This window comes from Choloepus didactylus, chromosome 5 (genome assembly GCF_015220235.1).
Source record: "Choloepus didactylus isolate mChoDid1 chromosome 5, mChoDid1.pri, whole genome shotgun sequence".
NCBI lineage: Eukaryota > Metazoa > Chordata > Mammalia > Pilosa > Megalonychidae > Choloepus > Choloepus didactylus.
Window position 1 is genome coordinate 47,780,489 of NC_051311.1, and position 22,775 is coordinate 47,803,263.

Here is a 22,775-nt window from a genome sequence, read left to right on the forward strand (position 1 = left end):
TTCCGGGGAGTGGAGCCCGCTTTCCCGGCCTAGGCGGCGAGTGTGCGGAGCGCGCTCCTCCGCCCCGGCGCGATGGGGAGAAGAGGGGGAGACGCGGGACTCGCCCCGTGGGCCCCGCCTTGGAGCTGGGGTGGGGGGTGGGGCTGCCTCCTCTTCCCGGCTCGGTGGGGTGGGAGGAACGTGGGCAGGGAGGAATGGCACCGCGATGGGCCTGGGGGAGGCGCGAAGGGGAAAGGGCTGATAGATGTGTTTAAAAGCCCTGGGTCTCGGGCTCTGATGCCGGGAGAATGAAGCGCAACGGGCGGGCGGCTGCTGTCCTGCGTAGGTCAGAACCCGGCCCGCCGGCCCGAAGACACACACGCCCCCTCATGTCTCCCTCCTTTCCCTCTTTAACTCGGGGAACGAAAACAGTGGAGCTCCTACTCTTGTTTGAGCTAAGGTGGGCGTGCGTGAGCTAAGAGAAAGAAAAAAAGAAGGAAAAGAAGGGGGCCGGGGGAGACAATCTGAGAAACCTAGGAGGGTACAGGGTGGGGGCGAGGTCGTTGGCAGCAAGAAAGAGGGGCGTCTGGGGAAGTCTCTGGGTACGAAAGGGTTTCTGATGTACCCTTAACCTCTTCTCCCTTTTCGTATCCTTGGATGTTGGTCGTCGTTTAGGCTTCTGACTGGAACCTTTCTCTCCGGGAATTGAAAGCGGGAAGTCCTGATTTCGGTGCCTGGCTCTCACAATACTTGGGCAAGTCGTTGCACCTCTGGGTGCTCCTCCCTTGCACGCTCTCCAGAGAGAACCTCCCCAACGTGATGAGAAGTCGTAGAAGGTACTTTAAGCCTATGCCCGGAAAGGGGTGTGAGGGTGGGTGTTGAGGAACCGAGGGCGCGCCACTAGGAAAAACGTTTCCGCCTACTCCTAACCTCTTCTCAAACCAAGGAGTAGTTTTGGGGTCTCTTGTTTTGTTCCTACAGAGCTGTGCTGGATCTTCCCACGAGGTGTTGCTACCACCTGCTGGTCCTTTCAAGAAACACAGGCATTTGGTGGAATTTCCTCTGGCTTTCATTTTTTCCACATATCACCCGCAGAACCCATCTTATTCTCCTACTTTATACATTTATTCAAGTCGCTTTATTAAAGTCTCAGCCAAAAATGGGCTGATCAAAACTGGTACTTAAGGAGCATTAAAACGCCAATGAAAATTGTGAAACAGATCTATGAGCCAACTCACCCAATAAACAAAACAATGAAACTCATTATGAGGCACCTTGGAGAGACAACAGACTAATGAATTGACTTAATGAGTGATAGAAAGGAAGATAAAGGCTGCATAACTAGTCCCCACTTGGCAAGGGTTTTGTTCACCTTTAATATCTGAAATCAATTAATAAGCCTAATGGTTTTGAATAATACTGCATTTGGACATCATTAATAAGTCCATGTGTACCAGTGAGCCTTCTAACTATAGTCTTGTTTCTTCCCCTTTGCTCTGAAACTCAGTGACAGGGGACTGCCTTCATTTCCTAACCAGTTATCTCCAAGGCTTGCAAAGTCTTTTGTGAAGAAACCTGAAATGACATCTTATGCAGTATTATATAACTCATGATCTAGAAATGTTAACATGATTGATTGCCAAAAAGCTATGGGTATATTGGAAACTTAAAAAAAAAAAAGTAAAGCATATAATTAAATTATGTTAAAATAAAAGTATCAGCAAAACCAAATCATTGCGGTTACTTCATAAAACCCAAGAGTTCCACTAGTAATTTGCAACACATCATGTAATGACATTACAAGAAAAATAACATCACTGTATGAAATATCTTATTGTTTTCAATGCCATTTAGATGCCTATAATATGAAATACAGTTTTTGTTGTTCAATGCTTATGTAATTCATTATTTATCTTCTGTTAATAAACTTTGAGAGGCGTCCAGTCTTCAAAGAAAGCTCCATTGTACTCAGGATGCAAAGAGGTTTAATTTGGCCTTGTATCATAATCTCCTGTGTTATAAAACCAAGTTTTAATGGTAGGTGTATAGCACAGAAAGCATTAAGGTATACTGCAATCTGCAGCTTTTAAAGAGCAAAATAATGAATTCATTTTAAAAGTTGGACATAAATCTTTGCATAAGTTGCTCAGAGTCTGGCACACTTTAGGTGCTTAGAATTGTTTTACAATGAGTGACAAAAAATTTTGTTGTGTGCTGGAGAGCAGAACCTAATCAAGTTTGGGGCTCACAGAATTCATTATCACAGGACACAACCATTAATCAGGCAAGTTTGGAGCCAAAAGGAGATCCTGAGTAGAAATCTCTGGGTAGGATGGGATGGCCCTTTGAATGGTTCTGTCTCTTTTTTCTTAGATTTTTACCTCCTTGGGCTTTTCAGTCTTCAATAGCTATCTCTTCTTATTTCCCCTTAAACACTAACAGCTAAGATAGGCTGATATTATTATAAACAAAAAGATTTACAAGTAATTTAAGTGATAAGAGTTTCCAGGAAAAGACAATAAAGGAATTTGCAGGGCCCCCAAATCCCTTATTCTAAGACATTGTATTAGAGTTCTAGATGCACAACTTGACAGCAGCTCAGACCCCTCATTGAACTGTTGTAAGGTTCTGTGGCCTCAGTGCAGTCTCACCTCCCAAAAGCTGGTGTCTCCAAATATTTTGCCCAATAGAACTGTCAAATTCTCATTTGTACAATGTAGTGATTTGGAGCTATGTACCCCAGAGAAAAAACATGGTCTTAAACTTAATCTATTCCTGTGGGTGTGAACTCTTTTAAATAGGACCTTTGGATGAAGTTTCTTCAATTAAGGTGTGGCTCAACTGAATCAGGATGGGTCTTAATCCTGTTATCCTCTTTACAGAGAAGACCACAGAGAGACAGAAAGCCAGAGGGAGCAGCCAGAAGCTGAAAGTCAATGGAAGCTGGAAGAGAAGGGAGAAGCCAGGATGTGCATGGCCATATGAAAGAAAAGCCAAGGACTAAGGGTCACCAGCAGCCAGCTCCAGAATGCCACTGTTTTTTGGGAGAAAGCATCACTTTGATGACATCTTGATTTGGACTTCTTCTATCCTCAAAACCATAAGTCAATAAATTCCCATTGTTTAAGCCAACCCATTGCATGGTATTTGCTTCAGCAGCCAGGAAAACTAATACATAAAACTGAACCTTTAAAACAGTAAAAATTCAGAAATGTTTACTCTTCCAGAATTTTTCTACAGTAATGGATTATTTGAAGGACAAACAGGTTGCAACTGATATGTAAATCAGTGATGATGATAACCTGATGCCCAGTGAAAATGAGTGGTCTTCAAAGCTTAACCATTATAGTCTCACACTTTGATGTTACCTTAATCAAACAAATTAACCAATAATAAAAAGGCATTCGTAAGAATTAGTGCACGGTGAGAAATAAGATGGCTCTTCATTCATAACTGAATATATCAATTGGGAAACAATTCAGCTGCATATAAGACAAAATCTCTACAACAGTGGTCTAAACGAAATTGGAAATCCAGGAATGCTAGTGATCAAGGCATAGGTTTCTGTTCCTCCATCTTTATGCTGGGCCCTCAATCTCAGGTTCTCAAAATATGAGTCCAAGCTCCAGTCATTATGTGTGAATTTCAGGCAAGAAAAAGTAGGAGGACACAGGATAAAAGTGGTATTTCCAGCTGAGACAGTAACCTTTCAGGACCCTTTCTGGAAGCTCTCCCCAGTGACTTCTGCTTATATATAATTGTCCAAAACTGTGTCACATGATCACCCATGGCTGCTAGGCACTGGGAAACTTCATGTTTTGATTAGGCATATGCTGCACCAAATAGAATTAAAGTTCTGTTAGTAAGAGAGAAGGGGATAAGGAATATTAAACAGGAGACCAGCAGCTTCTGTCACCAATGAGATAAAACGATCACAATTATCTGTATCCTTACTGCAATCTACAAAGATGGAGGCTTTTAAAGGACCTCCTTGCTAATATTCTTCCCCCAGACCATCATCTTTAATATATATTTTTAATGTTCAAAGATGCTTCCTAGGAAGTTAGTGGAGTGAATGGAAATGCTAGGAGCCTCATCTCACTATAATAACTACGACAGCATCTCAAAAGAAAAAAAATCAATAAAAAGGATATTGCTAATATAAGCAATAAGAATTGTAAACATTCTATATTTAATAAGAAATTTTGTAGATCCCCTATTCAGAACAAGATGGTTAAATACTCTGCACCACTACCTGCTCCTACCCTTGTCTATGCTTTGTCTTCTCACTTCAGACCTGGATGAGAAGGGATGAGCTACAAGGCTAAAAGCTCCAGTCAAAGACATTCTGGCCCCCTAACGCTGATCCTGAGTGCTCTCTGAAAACTTCCACATCCCCAAGACAGGAATGGTGACCTGAATTGCTGCTAGTTCTGCCTTTGAGTCTGGAAGGGATTAGGACATTTCCTACTTCCCAGGATGTTGGCTGTTTCCTTGTCTTAGATTGTGTATTTTTCTCTGTATTCAAACAGGATTCTGGGAATTTGTCCCTCTAGACTTTTAAGCATCAATAGTAAAGTGAAACAAGTCAATATCACCATGACTGAACAACAACAACAAAACTTGGGGTCCTTTAAAAATCTGAGGCAAAATGGAAATGGAACATAAGAGTTTAAAGAAAAAGTCTTCACTTTGTATTCTTAATGAGTTAAAAGCAGATATGGGAACTATTTTAAAAGGCCAGAATAAAGAAGGAGTTTAAAAAAAAAGAAAGACAATAGTCAAAATAAAACCTCAGTTGTGTAAAAAAAAAAATAAAGGACTTAAAATTCCATGAAAAATCCAACAGTGAATTATAAGATGAACCTGGGAAAGGATAAATAGATTATTATTTTTTAATAACAGAGAAGGTCCAGAAAATGCAACATGGAATCCTATTCTTTAAAGAACAACAATTTCAGAATAAGAAGACAGATCAAGTAACTGAGAATAAACAAACAAATAAAAAAGACAAAATTACAGAAAAATCATTTTAGTAACTGGCATGTATTAACTACTCAATAATGTTTTTTGAATAGTTGAAAAAAGTCATGAGGCTGGAAATTTAGAGAGTTTGCCATTGTCTAAAGAAAACTGATAAGTACAAATCAAGGCCAAGACATCTGCTGATAAATGTTTTCCAGTTAGTACCTTGTAAGTTTACTCATGTTTATTTTTAACAATACTTAAAAACAAGAAAGATTCATATGTTTTCTCTGTGGAATTGACTAAAGAGAAGATAGTGAAATAATACCTCCAGAGTTTTCAGAGGAAAACACATTGACCAGCTTCACGAAAGCCATTCCCAACTCTCTTCTCCTTACCTACCCACAATATTGAAGCTGAAAAGCTGAATAATTACCTGCCTCCTATTCTTTCTTACAGTGGATACATGACCTAATTCTGGTTCATGAGAAAAATATCAAATTCTGCGAGGGAAAGCTAGCAGAAACCCAGAAAGATTTTTGGGTTTCTGATAAAAAGACACAGATACAGCCCTTCTCTTCCTTCTTGTTTTGGAATCATCACTTGGACATTGTATTAGTTTCCTACATATGCCTTTGCAAATCAGCACAAACTTAATGACTTAACACAAATTTAAATTCTCACAGTTCTGGAGGTCAGAAATCAGAAATGGATTATACTGAGCCAAGATTAAGGTGTTGGCACACTGTGTTCCTTTTGCAGTCTCTAGAGAAGAATATGTTTCTTTGACGTTTCCAGCTTCTAGAAGCCAGCTATATTCCTTGGTTCGTGCCCCCTTCCTCTGTCTTCAAAGCCAGCAACGTTGAATCTAAGCTTTCTCTTGCTTCTATCTCTCTGGCTCTCTTTGTCTCCTTTTTTTTCTTAAAAGGGCCTTGTGATTACATTGGGACCACCTGGATAATCCAGGATAATCTCCCCAATTCAAGGTCATCCAATTAGCAACCTTAGTTCGATCTGCAACCTTAATTCCCTTTTGCCATGTAACCTACCTTATTCACAATTTCTGGGGATAATGGCATCTTTGGGAGCCATTATCCTGCCTACCACAGACATGATGACTATAGCTTGCAGCAGCCATTTGGGGACTATGAATGATAAGCTACAAGCAACTCGGACAGCAGCTATGGCACTGTTCAGTAGCTGAGCCAATGTCAACATCTGTGTACCTCCAGACTCCTTTCTACATGAGAAAAATAAGCATCTATAGTTGTGACTTTTGTTATTTGCAGTCTCATACATCCCTAATGAATATAGACTGAAATATTACATCCCAAGCCAAGGGTTATTCTTTTTAGAAGGCAGGTGTTCCAGTTTGCTAAAGCTGCCATTATGCAAAATACCCAGAAATGAATTGACTTTTATAAAGTGGATTTATTAGGTTACAAATTTACTGTTCTAAGGTCATAAAAGTCTCCAAACTAAGGCATCAACAAGAGGATACCTTCACTGAAGAAAGGTCAATGGTGTCCAGAACACCTCTGTCAGCTGGGAAGACACATGGCTGGCATCTTCTGGTCCTTTGCTCCCGGGTCTGGTTTCAAAATGGCTTTCTCCAAAGTGTTTCTGGGTTTCTGTCTCTCTTGGTTTCTCTCTCTCAGATCCTGTCCATCCTTGGTTGTTCTTGCAGGGCATTTCTCTCTAAGCATCTGGGGGGTCCTCTCTTAGCTTCTCTGGGGTAAACATCTCTGAGCTTAGCATCTCCAAACACATTTCTGTCTGCATCTCCAAGCGTCTAGGTCTGTATTGGCGCCTGACTCCAGTAAACTAATCAAGATCCACCTTGAATGGGCAGGATCACACCTCCATGGAAATAATCTAATCAAAATGTCACACCCACAGTTGAGTGGGTCACATCTCCATGCAAACAACCTAATCAAAGGATCCACCGATAATAAGTCTGCCCCCACGGGATTGCATTAAAGAACATGGCTTTTTCTGGGGTGCACAGCAGGAAAAGAACATTCTCAGATCTGCCAATTCTTAGAAAATTTATCACTCAAGTCTGTTTTCCAGCAAGACATGCAATAAATGTACTGCAAACAATTGAGATGAATAATCAATTGCATTCTTCATTAGGGAAGTAGTGTTAAGAAAGAGTGATTTTGTATTTAAAATGTAAGATAAATAAAACACAAAACAATATACCAACCTCTAAATTACTAACCTATAATAAGAAAAGTAGATAATTGAGGATAATTATGGCAACAAAAGTAAGATACCTAATGTAAATATAAAGTCTTTCTTTAAAAGGAGATTTTAAACTCTAGATGAATATAAAGTAGAATAGGAAAGGAAAATAGCAAAGATAAGGATGTCATCAGTGCTAAATTCTTTGACATCCATCAGAGGAAGACAAGAGTTATTGTTGGCATAATTAGGTAAAAATTTTAATGTTTTAAGATAATCATATAAAATTATCTTTAAAACAGGGTGTTAACCTTACAAATCATAGGTAAAAGATACAAGCAAATGGACATAGTTCATCCATCCAAAGGCAAAATAGATAAAAGATAACAGTGCATTATGATATAGAAAGCATAATTAAAATGATAGATATCAAACCAAGTACTGTACAATGTTCCACTAATAAGCATAATATTCTAGAAAAATTTCCATGGTAAGTTGATGGAATAAGTATGTTGTAGAAATCTCTTCATGTGAAAAGTAACAAAAAGTGTCTTTCCCATTTTATAATTTATTTAAATGAACACTTGTCTATTATCTTTCTATAAATATTTACAAAACTGAGACAATATTTTGGGGGCACTCAAACCTTTGATTTCTCAAGTAACAATGGAAACATCAGTAACAGTACTAAATAATAATGTTGAGCCCTCTACCACAGGTTTTACCCTTGGGAAGACGGTTGCTGCAAAGGAGAGGCTAGGCCTCCCTATGGTTGTGCCTAGGAGCCTCCTCCCGGGTGCCTCTTTGTTGCTCAGATGTGGCCCTGTCTCTCTAGCTAAGCCAACTTGAAAGGTGAAATCACTGCCCTCCCCCCTACGTGGGATCAGACACCCAGGGGAGTGAATCTCCCTGGCAACGTGGAATATGACTCCCGGGGAGGAATGTAGACCTGGCATCGTGGGACGGAGAACATCTTCTTGACCAAAAGAGGGATGTGAAAGGAAATGAAATAAGCTTCAGTGGCAGAGAGAATCCAAAAGGAGCCGAGAGGTCACTCTGGTGGGCACTCTTATGCACAATTTAGACAACCCTTTTTAGGTTCTAAAGAATTGGGGTAGCTGGTGGTGGACACCTGAAACTATCAAACTACAACCCAGAACCCATGAATCTCAAAGACAGTTGTATAAAAATGTAGCTTATGAGGGGTGACAAGGGGATTGGGAAAGCCATAAGGACCACACTCCACTTTGTCTAGTTTATGGATGGATGAGTAGAAATATAGGGGAAGGAAACAAATAGACAAAGGTACCCAGTGTTCTTTTTTACTTCAATTGCTCTTTTTCACTCTAATTATTATTCTTGTTATTCTTGTGTGTGTGCTAATGAAGGTGTCAGGGATTGATTTGGGTGATGAATGTACAACTATGTAATGGTACTGTGAACAATCGAAAGTACGATTTGTTTTGTATGACTGCGTGGTATATGAATATATCTCAATAAAATGAAGATCAAAAAAAAAAGTAAATGTATAATTTTGAAATATTTAAAGTATGGAGTTTAAAATACACACACACACACACACACACACACACACACACACACCCACACCCATATTGGAAGGAGAAAAATTGCCACCCTTTCCTCTGTTTCCCCCTCCTCTCCTCTTCTACCCCTTTCTCTTTCCTACCTCTGTAAGCCAAGGAGAAAGCAGAAGATGATATTGACTTGTCTGTGAAATTGATTAAGCTCTTACAAGCAATAATTTTAAAGCTTCACCTGAGTCTTTGTGTAGCTAAGGGAGCAATCACAAAAGATATATAATTTAGAAATGAGTCCATTTTAAAATTTATTATAAACCTGGGAAGATGTGAGAAATCGGAGATGATTAAAAAAAAATCATGGTATAATCACATTCAGACTCAACAAAAATCTAGGCTTAAGGGCTTTAATCACTTTAAATGAAGACATGAAATAGTTTATTTCCATAATATAAAACAGAGTAAATTTCTTAACTGGATACATTCAATCACTCTGTTCAAAGTAAATTAATGAAATAGAGCTGTTTGATAGATAATATAAAATCTTAAATATAATTAGTGTAAATTACAGAAATTTCCCATGTTAATAGTCATTAAATCCCTCCTGTCAATACCAACTACAGCCCCCTCCCCATTTCTTTGCCCCATAAATCTTTTAATTGTCTGAAAGGAGGCTTTCTAACACTGTTTTTCATAATAGTGTACCTTACTAATCCTAAGAGTGTGAATTATTTATTTTAATGTGGGCAAGGTAGGCTTCACAAATTATTAGATAATTAGGTTCTTTCCCCATATAACCTTTATTCTCCACTCTCTAGGAGAATTAATGTTTGACCTGGGAGTTCTGCTTTTCTAAACCACCAGTCACCTATTGGATTCTAAGGAGAAAAAGGAAAAATGGCATATTTCTGTCTCACATTGGTGGCAAGACCAAGAAGAATGGAATGGATTTAGAATATCTCCCTGTATTGTTCTGTTGGAGACCTCAGAGTAAAGCAAATAACTCTGAACTGGAGAATAGAAAGAGACAATAGGGTACCTGTGAGTTCCCCAAAAGAGATTTTAAATGCCTGATTAATTTAATGCAGTATGTGTAAGAGGAATAGAAAAATGGGATATCATCAGTTACTAAATTCTTTGACATCCATAAAACGAAGTCAATACTTACTATTGTTCAAATGACTCTATCTAGAGAGTTTTTTTCTCTCATTTGTCATTATCTCCTGTTCATCCTTAAAATCTTAGTCACAGTCTGCTGTTTCAGGGAAACATTCTGATATCATGCTCTACTAGCTTTTGGAAAACAGCACTTTTTCTTTCTTTATGTGTATCCTAGTTTGTAAATGTGTATTTATTTATGTGGTTTTTTGGGGAAAGTCTGTCTCTTTCTCTGGCACTGTAAGCTCCATGATGATTTCCACATCAGGTTAGCTTATTCATCTCCCAAAGAGTGTCTAGCACTTTGAAATAACTCAGTATATAATTTTTGATTGAATTAATTTTTTCCAGTGATGAGGAAAGAAAATAAAATACAATCTTGAGTATGACAAACTTTGCAATAATCTAAATCTTTTCTAGCCATAACAGTTCTAGAGCTGACCAATTTTAATAGGCCTTTTAAAAATATAATTTAGCACATGTGGCATGACTTGGCCACACACAAACCCAGATAGGGAAACAAGTCTAATTATTCTATTGTTACATCACATAATTGTCCATGATGAAATTATAGATTGTGAGAAGGATAATTATTGCTAATGGTCTCCAAAAGCTATCATCTTCTTTAATTGGAATTTGGTAGGAATTGAGTGAAGTAGCTGATTAGGAAGGGGCATATCAACACATTCTGATTTTAGGTAATTCATTCTGAAGAGTAATAATCATACTAAGTAAACAAAGTGTCCTATGAGAATCTACATATCATATCATAGGCTTCAAATAGGATAGCACTGGGATGTATTACAGACTTTTATATCTTATAATTTGGAATGACTTTTCACGCAACTGCTAATAATTAAAAGGGTAATACCCCACCACCACCACCACCAAAAAAAATGGGATTTGTTCCTATTTTGTTTTTCTCTTCTACTTTCACTAGAAAGTTTAAGATTTTAGAACAGCTCATATTGGTGAATGCTTTAAATTCTGAACACCCAGAAGAATATTAATGAAATTTTATTCTTCAAGCATTTTTAGAAATGAATGCTCCTTCCAAACACCTTTATCTTTTGTTAGTGATGTAGTAGGATTGGGGAAGGGGGTTCAGTATTACTTAGCAAGGGGAAATGTCTGCAATTTACATTAATTATATTGAAGTTATTGTGTCAGATATCTATTCCTGATTAATCTGTTTTGTTAGTAATAAGTATAATCTCCATTTATGTTATCTAGTCCATTTTTCAAAATGGGAACAATTCCATGTCTTTGTAAATAAATGATTAAGGCCTCTAAGACTGTTTTTGTTGTGTCTCTGATGAGTTTGTGTATAACTCTGATGCGTGCCTTTCTCTGTGATCCAGGGTTTTCCCATCTGCTAAATGCCATTGAATAATTTCCCCCAAAAAAGGCTGCTAAGAAACTGCTTGGCAGAGAGACAAGTGGGTTTGTGAAACATTCAAGCAGTGGAAGTTAGTATAATGCAACACAGAATGTTTTTAGTTTTCTTTCCCCCATAGCAGCTGGTTTGAAAATTCTCCTTGGGGAGACTGTTTTGTTTTGTTTCATTTGGAGGAAATGTGTTGGTAAGATCTATGGGGCAGGGGAGATTGCAAGGTACATGCTCAAGTACTGAAAGTTGTTCTTAAACCCGCTCTTTAAGTTCAGTGGGTCAGGTTGACTGGTATGTCTCCTTTTGCTGAAAATAACCTGCATGCAAATTGGGGGGTAGGAGCCTGGGCAGAGCTGAAGCGCTTTACATTATAAAGGGATGAGTGTTTAGGGGGCTCTGTTTAATTATTATTTTTTTTTTTAGTAGCAATTAGATGTAAATTTCAAGATACCAAAAAAAAAAGAATAGTCAAAGGATATCACACTTTCATTGTTCTCAACAAAATGCTGTTAGCTTCAGCTCTCTGAGTTTCATCAGTGACCCCGGTGGGGGTGGAGTGAATAATGACAACACAGGAGTTGCAGGTGGCTTTGAAAGCTGGATCTGCACAGGCTCCTATTTTACCAGCAAAGAGAAGGTGTATGTTAGTAATTTATGTTCTTCTCCCCAGGACAGCACCCCTAGGCATTCTTCCCGGGAGTCTAATGGGAAAATCCATTGCTAATGATTTTGGCCTTACTTGAGACATTGAGGGTAACTTTCTTTCTAATCTATTAATGAAGCACAAGTGTAAATGAAGAGGAATCCTAAAGTACTGGTGTATAGTGCCCATTTTCCTTCGGCACTGACAGGAATGCATCTTTAAAGAAAGGAGGCAGTAATCCTGAGGTTACCTTTCTTTAGTATAATGGTCATCATAATCTGTTAATAGCTTCTTTCCCTTTTTCCTAAGTAAAAATCACCACATGGCTTTGTTTGTAGGTCAATTTGGAGATTTTCATGAAGAATCTGAAGTTGAGGGGAGAGGATTTGGAAAAATAGGAGTGAAGCTGGAAGATGTAGGGGGAGGAAGGTAAAGGGGAAGAGAGAGAAACAGGGAGACAGAACCTCAGGGTCTTGTTTCTAGTTCCCTCTAGCAGTTTGCAGGCAGAAATAACCTGCATCACTTCCAGGACAAGAAGCCTAACAGGCAGATGAGTGTTAACCTACATTCTCTTTTCTTTTTATTCACTTGATACAGATAAGTACAAGGAAATATTTTTGAAGTGGCAGATTGGAAAAAAAAAAAAAGCAACAACAACAAAACCTCAGTCTGAGAATTACTTCTTGAATACGCAACTTCAGTCAACCAGGAACCAACATTTAGGGCTTCAAGTGAGCAAGAAATAAACTGCCATGGTTGTGCCATTATGCAGTTTGGAGTTTGTGTGTTAAAACAGCTGGTGTTACCCTAATTAATATACTCTGTGTGTGGATTCATGTTTGGAGAACGTAGATTATTTATGTTGATGTGGGAGCCAAAGGATTAGGGGAAAGTGGATATCTGAGTTTTATTAAGAAGCCAGAAAATCAAATAGAGGATTGAACCGGACACACCTGAAACCCAAAATGTTAGCTCCCTATTCCAGGGCTCCTCCCATAATGTGTATGTTGGGAGGAGGGGAGGAAAAGAAAGCATTAAATAACATAAAACATGACTGCCTCAGTCCCTGCTTCTGTAGTTGGTGATGAGGTCTCAAGTAATAATCATAACTGCCTTCTTCCACCTCCCATTCCACTTTCCCTCTGCCTTTTACCAGCAGCTTAGCAGGACAGAGTTCTTTTTTGCTAGGATGACTCATACTTTCATCCCAGAAGACTATGTCCTTGGGGTCCTGGCTTCATTGGGTTGCTGTATTTCTTGGTGGAATTTTTCCTCTCTTGGATAGCACTGAGTCTAAGGTTGTAGGGCAGGCTGCAAAATTACTTAAGTGAAGAATAAGAAGTAGTAGTAGAGGGACCACTGCCACCTCCCACCTTTGGTTCCTGGACCTGTGTATCCTGATGATGAGGGACAAAGCACAAACATTGGCCACCATATTGAGGCATATGCCACACACTATAGGGCAATGCCCTAACCTCACAGAGGGTGGTCTCCTAATTGGCCCTGTTAACAGGCCATCATGTCTTTCTGTCAAGTAAGCTGCTTCTAGGCAGTGAGGCACAAGATAAAACCAGAAAATTCTATGGGTATAAGCCAATTGCTGCATTTATTGCACCGTAGACTAAAGTTCCTTGGTCAGAGGTGATATTGTGAGGGATATCAAAATGATGAATAAGACATTCAGTAAGAACGATGGTGCTGATAGAAACATTGCGGGCAAGGAGGGCAAATCTTCTGTGGATTATGTACATATTCTGTATAATTAAATTGTGGCTCTCTCATGATAGAAGATCAAAGCAATCACGTTGCTAGATAGTACCCACAATGCTCTGGGGAATGGTACCCTAATGGGGCCTAATCATTAGCATCTATTGTTGGCAATAAACGTGTTAATTTCTTCTCGTTTGTACCTTTTTTCTATACTTTATATTTCAATTGTTTATTTTGGTGTGACAGAGTGGAGGTAAACTATTTTATTCAATCTATCATCTTGAACTAAAAGGTATAAGTTTTTCACTTAGCAAAATATGGTTTTCCATGCTGATAAAAATATTTTCTGTATCATTAAGTAATCCCCTAAAATTGAATTGTGAAATATGAAAAATATTCCATTTTGTAGCATACTGTAATTAACCAACTAATTTCCTCTGGTTGACTATTTAGGTTATTTTCAGTATTATTTTTCACAATTATAAACAACTCTGCAATGAATATCCTTTTACCTAGGATGTTTGATGTCTAATGATTGATTTTCTTAGATGAAATTTTTTGAAGCTGAATTCTGGACTCCAAGGGTACTCACATTTTTATGACTTTATATATGTAAAGCAAATTGTCCTCCAGAAATGCCATATTGTCTGTTTTGGCTTCCTCATTGCTAAAGCAAATACCATGCAGTGGGGTTGGCTTAAACAATGGGAATTTATTGACTCACAGTATTGAGGATAGGAAAAGTCCAAATCAAGGCAATGCTTTTTTTTCCTGAAGACTGGCATTCTGGGGCTGGCTGCCAAAGACCCTTGGTCCTGGGTTCCTCTGTCACATGGCAAGGCACGTGGCTGCCTCTGCTACCCTCCTCCTTCTCTTCCAGGTTGTTGACTTTCAGCTTCTAGCTGCTCCCTCTGTGGCTTTTTTCTCTTTCTATGGCCTTCCCTCTAAGACCTTCACTAATAGGATTAAGAACCATCCTGGTGTTGCCAGAGCCCTGTTGGCACCCAAGGTGAGCTCCGGTGCAAGTTCGTTTTCTTGTCTCAAGAAAGAATTCAGGGACAAGAGGAATAGTAGCAAGCAGTAAAGTTTATTTGAAACGCCGGCACGCATAGGGAAATAGCACAGATTGGTAAGAAGGAATACCCGCTGGAGAGGTCAGCACTGGTGGGCCCCAAGAGACGGGCCCCACCGTGTTGAGCTATGTCCAGGTTTTGTATGTTAGTCTGTTGCTATGCTTTGGCTAGGGTTGGGGGTGGAAATTCCCATTCTCCCCCAACCCTGACTTAACCCCTCCTTTTCCTCCATCTGGCTATCTCAGCTGAATCTGGGAATTAGGCTTGGTTCTCCTTCTACCCAGTCCCTTCTTTCTCTCTCCACCTGTCTATCTTAGCTGGTTTTGAGAAGTAGGTTTGGTCCTCCTTTTGTTCGGCACCTCCTTTTTGCTCTCCCTCTGACTATCTATGGCTTGATGCTGACACTCAATTTGAACTGACCGATCCCCCTGGCCTGCCCAGAGTGCCCTCTTCTAGCCTGCCTCACTGGGTCACAGCTTATCTGAAGTAACCCCATGAAAAGGTCCTATATACATGGGTTCATATCCACAGGAATGGACTAAGTTTAAGAACATGTCTTTCTGGGGTACATAGCTCCAAACCACCACATTGTCTTTATAGGCCCACTAGCATAGGTATTATCATTAAAACAAAAACAAAAACAAACAACTATACTGTGGCAACCCGTGGCCTGAGCAAAAAAGGCCTGCAGATCTTTGGTGCACAGCAGTCTGCATGACCTAGGCAGCTAAATGTTTAACCTATTGTCTTTCTAAGCCAGTAAAGAGGAAAAGGGTAAACTGACCTTAAAATGTAACTTTATGCAAGCAAGCAGGAAGTGAGAGGCTCTTAGTCTCACAAAAAGAGCAAAATGTAATTATTCAAGTGATATTCTAGTCCTTCCTGCATCACCTCCCAGGTCAAAGTAACCTGTTCCTGCATCTATGTTCCCCCCACCTTTAGGAGGGCCTTTGTCTTAAACCCTTATAAAAGGCTTTCTGCCCTTTTTGCATCATTGGGTCATTTTTCCTGTGAACGTGATGCCTGCCTGGCCTGAGAGAGCCATCACGACTTCTCACCCTGAAAGTAAGCCCTGAATAAAGGTTCATGTATCAGAAAATGCTCATTATCTTCTTTGGCCTTTGGACTGGCATGGCCCTCTTGGGCTGTGACAATTGGCAGAGCCAGCTAGGGGAATTAAATCACCGCCAGCCAGAGACTAAGGAGATCCCGGGCACTGATGACATGAACTTGGGGAGGGGAAGGGAGAAGGCCCTGGGCAGGGAGGCCTGTGACGTCTTTGTGGGAAGGGCTGCCCACCCTCCCAGTGGAATGGATGTCTATGTGGGGAGGGGTGGCTGCCCTCCTAGAAGAGTGGAATCTGCCGAGGGAGTATGGAAATGTTTATAACTCTCTGGCCATCCTGTATCAGGCCACAAGACCACTGGGGATTCAGAAAGAAACAAAGGGCTGCCAGATTGTGGCTGCGGTGGGCTGGCCATTGTTAGAGGCTGTATGTGCCACTACTGAGGAAGCTTTAGCAGCTAAGGTGGGTGTAAGCCACCTGGGAGGTAAATTAATGGTAGAAAAAGATATGAGCCTAACATAAGCGGGATTGAAAGATGCTCTGGATAAATGTTTAGAAATATTGGCATACCAGCACACTAGAGTAAGAGGGCATAAGCTGCCCAAAGGGCAAGTTAGGCGTATCCTGGCTTCCCCTGACTGGAACCATAAGGTGTGGGACCCTGTTGATTCCTCATCAAAAGATGATGAGCCCCTGTCTGACTGGGAAATTGATACTAAGGAAAGTAAGCATATGCAACCTCTGATCCAACAAAGCATTAAAGCAGAGGAAGTTCAGCACCCTGATCCCCCAAGGAGGGAGGAAGGAGGGGCAGTGGCAGTAGCTTCTGATCAGAGGGTGCTCATTCCATCCTGGGAGTTTTCCCTGGGGAATTAGGAGATGTTAGTAACTAATATTGACAAAAACCTAGGGAGCCATTAGCGAACTGGTTGCTCCTGTTTAACTTTGTGTTAAACCTTGCTAATATGTTATTTAGAATATTTTTAGATTTTTTCCAGTCAACCTGTGTTAGGCTTCACATGGGGAAAACAACAATGGACATTTGCTGTGCTTCCACAAGGATACCTTCAAATGTGGAAACCTCCAGAAGAGCCTGAGTATTCTATCAAGTTCTTGGGTTTTGTCTAGTTGGGTAAAACTAAGGCTATTCCTTCAGCTGTTGTTGTTAAAATGCAAAGTTATCCCACATTGCCTACTTCTGAACAGTTGATGGCTTTTCTTTGTTAAGTTATTTGGAAGTGTTTATACTCTATTTAGTACAAATTTTAAAACCTTTGTATACCCTAATTAGAAAAGGAAAAGTGTGGGAATGGGATTTTCCACAGTGGGCTGTGTTTAAAAAGACTAAGTGAACTATTATGCAAGCACTGACTTTAAGGGGGGGTGGACCCCAATATACCCTGTGATTTGGGTGTGGCCAGTGCCAATATTGGCTTTGGGTGGGGTTTGTGGCAAAGGCAACAAGCTAAATGTGTACCTGTTAGATTCTGGTCCCAACTATAGAAGGGCACAGGACTCAGATATAGCCCTTTAAAAGAGCAATTGTGCACAGTTTGTAATCCTCTGTTGCAAGTGTTGAAGGTCTAACTCAGGTGCCCAGTAACCATACCCACATATATATGCAGATAGGGGACACTACAAATAAGCCCCATTTGGGGAGTGCTCAGGTGAGCACACTGGCAAAATAGAAAGTCTACCTCCTACGATGTGGCATCTTTGACAACGGCTCTTTAAAAACAGAGATGCATGAAATTTTAGGACTGGCCTCCTATGTGAAAGAGCAGCATGCCCTGCTTCCTGTGGATACTCCTGAGGTGGCTTCTCCCATGCCCACTGTTGACAGACAAGGAAATACTCCTGACTCTGCATGGATTGGCACACGAGTAATCTACTACCTGGACAGCTGTGACTGTCCAGCCCAGTGCTGACACCATCTGGTGGGAAAACTTCTGGACTGCCTCCAGAAATGTAAGGTAACCATTTTTCATGTCTCTGCCCATAACACTGGTTCATTACCAGGTAACATAGAAGTGGATGCCCTAGCGAAATTCCACAGCCTAACACCAACGATGCATGAAGTGACTGAATGGCTCTGCCAGAAGACTGAGCACTGAGGACACCAGATTCCTGTCAACTGGTGGCAAGTAAACTATATTGGCCCCTTCCTCTGTCCAAAGAAAGAAAGAAACAAACAAAAATATGCTTTCACTGCCATGGATACAGCTGAATACTTAAAGGATGATAGAAACAATGGTCTCGAGGACTGTATCAGCATTAACTCCAGATAAAGGGGCTGGCTGCCTTCAAGCCACAATGGGGCAACGATAATAACTTTCTCTTGCCTATGCCACAAACACTAGAAATTGGGGAAAATAAGGTCAGTGGGCTCTGGTTCTGGCCCATGCAGCCACGCTGGTTGAGAATCCTAAGCCCATGGATAGTAGAATTACATAGGAAACTAACTGTGGATCTGAAACTGAAGGGCTCCCTGCAGGGGGAGGAAACATGGTATTTAAAACCTCCTCACCTGGAACCCTTTTATCTACTATGAAGACTCAGTTTATATATATTGTTAAACCACTCAGCTGTCCAATTTAATGCTTGCATGTGTTGTTAATTCTTGTTAAAAAAAAATGTTACTATTTCAATAATGCATTGACTAAAATGTTTTAGTATTTAGCCTTCTAACAAGTGTAATGTTGTCGGTAATAATATGTTGTGAAATGCTTAAGAACAATTTCCAGAATTATTCTGATGACTTGAATGTAGAGGGTATGAGGGATGTCTTTTTTTTTTTTATTGAAGGAAAAGGAAGTCGTTTTTTCCTAAACGACTGGTTGTGTCAGAATAAAAAATAGGGGATATGGAACAACACCTGAATGAATATAGAAAGTTGCAGAAAGTTGGTGGAAAGAGAAATATATTTCTGTGATCGATTGAAAAAATGGTAAAAACTAAATATAAAATAAAGCAAAATGCCTGGTAGTGTTATCCTTTAGCTATTTTATCCCAGGCAGTACTTGTTCTAAATGGTAAAACTCATTAACCTGGCCATAGCACCACTTGCTAATAGGTTTATTATCTCTCTGTACTAATGAATTATTACTATGTTGTTTATTGTATTGTTGTAAATTATAGATGTCAAGTCTGTCCTATGGTCAATGCAAACGGTTGTGCAGGGGTGGATTGTGGCAACCTGTGGACTGAGCAAAACAGGCCTGCAGATCTTTGGTGCACAGCAGTCTGCATGACCTAGGCAGCTAAATGTTTAACCTATTGTCTTTCTAAGCCAGTAAAGAGAAAAAGGGTAAACTGACCTTAAAATGCAACTTTATGCAAGGAGGCAGGAAGTGAGAGGCTCTTAGTCTCACAAAAAGAGCAAAATGTAATTATTCAAGTGCTATTCTAGTCCTTCCTGCACCACCCCCCAGGTCAAAGTAACCTGTTCCTGCATCTATGTTCCCCCCACCCTTAGGAGGGCCTTTGTCTTAAACTCTTATAAAAGACTTTTTGCCCTTTTTGCATCACTCAGTCATCTTTCCTGTGAATGCAATACCTGCCTGGCCTGAGAGAGCCATCATGATCTCTCCACGACTTCTCACCCTGTAAGTAAGCCCTGAATAAAGGTTCATGTATCAGAAAATGTTTGTTATCTTCTTTGCCCTTTGGACTGGCATGGCCCTCTTGGGCTGCGACATACACCAATCTGTATACCAATAGCATTTATTAACTAGGTGCCTTGGTTTCCTCAATCATAAGATTGACAATATAGTAGATATTGGGCAGTTATAAGGATTAAACAACGAAATTCTTATAAAGCACTTTGTACATACTTGTCACAAAATAAATATATAGCAAATTTTATTTAAAAATGATAAATTGTTTTAAAAATACAGCTGGCTATCTCAGAGTTGTATTAAATGAGATAATATATGTGAAAATAAACAGTAAAGTGGTATTTAAGTATGCAGGTGGTATGTAAGTATTAAGTATTGTCATTTGCTCTCCTTTCAATTCAGGCCCCTTGAATGCAAGAATAACCTACATGCCAAGATTCTAGCTAGAACACAGGAAGAGCAAGCAAATTGTGGGACAGTTTCTGAGTCAATCCTTTACAACAAAAGGACTGACCTCAGGGAATTTACTTCCCCTTGGCCAAGCATTCAGATTTCCTTTTGATTACAGATTCATCTGAGCATCTGTGTATAAGCAGTTTATTTACAAGTCTGTCATCATCTCTTCCCTGTTCAACATCTCCGTGGCAAAGTGATTTTCTGCTCACCCCTATTCCCACTGTTTCTGTATATGAATGTGACCAAGGCAAATAGAGGACACAGTTCTGGTTTGCGCAAGAGCTCTGGGAGTTTTAATTAGAAGCTGCCAGGAAGGAAGGGGCAGAGTTTTGAAAAGAATAAAAGAGAAAATAACTAGGGGAATAAACACTGTGCAGAGCTAAGAAATAATGAAACATTGGTGATGGGGACCATTTTATATTCAGAGCCTTGTTTTCTTCTTCCTCTCCTCTTCTTGCTCTACTTTTCCAGTCCTGGAGTGCACCTTAGCCAATTAAATGAAGTTGTTGTTTCACATGAATGTTTAGCTCTAAAATGCGTTTGATTATGAGTAGGAATCATGGAAGACACTCATGTAGTCCTTGTGTACTGCTTTGTTTCCTACATCTGTGCCCTTAAATCAACACTGAGCCTCCTTCATGTGTTCCCTTCTATGTCAGTTTGTATATATTATGCCCCCCAGAAAAAGCCAAATTCTTTAATGCAGTCTTATAGGGACAGATGTATTAGTGTTGATTAAGTTGGAACCTTTGGATTATGCTGTTTCCATGGAGATGTGACCCACCCAACTGTAGGTGATAACTCTGATTAGATAATTTGCATGGAGGTGTGGCCCTGCCCATTCAGTGTGGATCTTGATTGGTCACTGCAGTGCTTTAAGAGGCACACAGGCCCAAAATGTGTGAAAGACACATTTTGAAGATGGCTGTTGAAAGCTAAGACTGACATTTTGGAGAAAGTCGTTTTGAAACCAGAACTCTGGAGCAGACTCCAGCCACATGCCTTCCCATCTAACAGAAGTTTTCTGGATACCATTGGCCTTCCTTTGGTGAAGGTGCCTGATTGTTGATTCCTTATCTTGGACACTTAATGGCCTTAAGACTGTAACTTTGTTACCAAATAAACCCCATTTTAGAAGCCAATCCATTTCTGGTGTTTTGCAAAACCACAGCATTATTAGCAAACCAAAACACCTGAAGGAGATGAGCCAGATAAATTTAGAAAGTCAAGGATGTCTTTTTGAGTTTCTATCAGGTTAGCTATGCTGCTGCTGGTTAGAGACACTATAAACATTTATGGCTTAAGCAAACAAAAAGTTTTGTTTCATTCACATAAAAGAACCTAGCATGGGGCAGTCTAGAGCTGGTAAGAAGGCTGCATGGTGAATTTGTCAAGGCGGAAGTTTATTTTTCTTTTATATCCAATGACCAGAATTAATTATATAACTATATCAAGCAAGTCTGGAGAAATTGTTTTCTTATTCCAAACATCCACATGCCCAGTTAAATTTATTTGTGATTCTATTAGAGTAGAAGAAGTGGAGAATAGATACTGGAGGACAACGAGCAGTTCTGCCACATTAGAGTATTTTACTTGGTAGAGAGCACGGACAAATAAATCAAGGATATGATAAAGTCATCTACTTTAAGGAAAACAAAATTTTAACTCCAGGAAAAATGAATAAGAGTTATATAAGAGAATAACTGGAAGTATAATACATTATGTGACCTTGAGGTAAACAATGATTTATAAAGGCATAATATAAACACCATATTTCAATTTTTCAACTTTTAGAAGCAACTTACAGATAAGGCACAAAACACTTGGTTATGTTCAGAATAAAATGTAAATGTCACCACTCTTGACAATATAAAATTAAAATTGTAGATAATAAATTTAGGGCATGGAAGAAAGGAAGTTTTAGGATATTAATTACATCTTGTTATGAAGTGAGGAATTAAGACATTCTACTTATTTTTAAAGGGTCAAGGAAGAAAGATGGAAGCATGTGTGAATATTGTTAAAGGTGAAAAAGTAATGAATAGAGAATTTATGAATAGTATATAACTTATGTGGGAGTACTGGGGCTTAGTATGGAGAAGGGATAAGTGAACTAAATATTTGCCTATTAAGGTAATACCACCATGCTCTGCTTATGTCCTATTTCCCAGTGGGGCTGCATCCTATTGTACAATTTGACTGCAGGAGGCCCTGGGAACTGCAGAGAGACATAAGAGGATGTCACTGTGATCTGAGCAGATAATACACAAGTTACATGCTAGAGAAACAGATGAGTGAATGAATGAGTGGTCCTTAATACAGATGACACATCAGGATAACCTAGTCTGATATAATAAACCATTTGAGCTATCTGTTCTTACCAAGTGACCTTCCAATTATAATTTGCCTTCCATTCAGAAAAAAGGTGTAGTTGAAGAGTATGTTCACAGAACCCATGGCAATTATATTTTTCATTATTAAATTTTAAGTACGTAAATCACATTCTAGTTTATATTATACCAGGACCTTTTCTTTGAGCATGAGAAAATCATAAAAGAGACTAATCTACCTTTTCTGCAATGTCACAAACAAATTGATGAGCCAGGAAAACTGAGAATGGCAGCCTGGGACATGATATCTTCTGGAAGATGGGTGGAGCCACAGGGAAACATTTTGGAAGTTGACAGAGCAGATTTCCTGGACATGGCTTTCTCTAGCATACACTCCCATCCACATAATGTTTTTAAAGGGGTTAAACCCTTACTCTTATTGATAGAGCAAGGATTTCCTGAAGTTGTCTTCTGCCCTGGACCAACTGATTCCTTTATTTACCCTCCTTGGACATTTTGTGAGCTCCTTCATATGCTTCTTTGTGACCCAAGTTTGCTTACAAAGATGCATGATTTTCTTTCCTCACTGTCACCCACTCCTTCCCCAACTACTTCTTATTTTAGGTTCACAGGTCCTATTTTCTCATTTAGCAAACCTTAGGG

At 39.6% G+C, this 22,775-nt stretch overlaps 1 long non-coding RNA gene across 1 annotated transcript; it reads left to right on the forward strand.

Moving 5' to 3' along the window:
- Positions 1–165: 165 nt before the first annotated feature.
- On the forward strand, positions 166–2,919 carry LOC119533987. Its single transcript, XR_005216940.1, has 3 exons — positions 166–439; positions 655–815; positions 2,862–2,919. It is a non-coding gene; the product is annotated as an uncharacterized LOC119533987 (long non-coding RNA).
- The last annotated feature ends 19,856 nt before the right edge of the window (positions 2,920–22,775 follow it).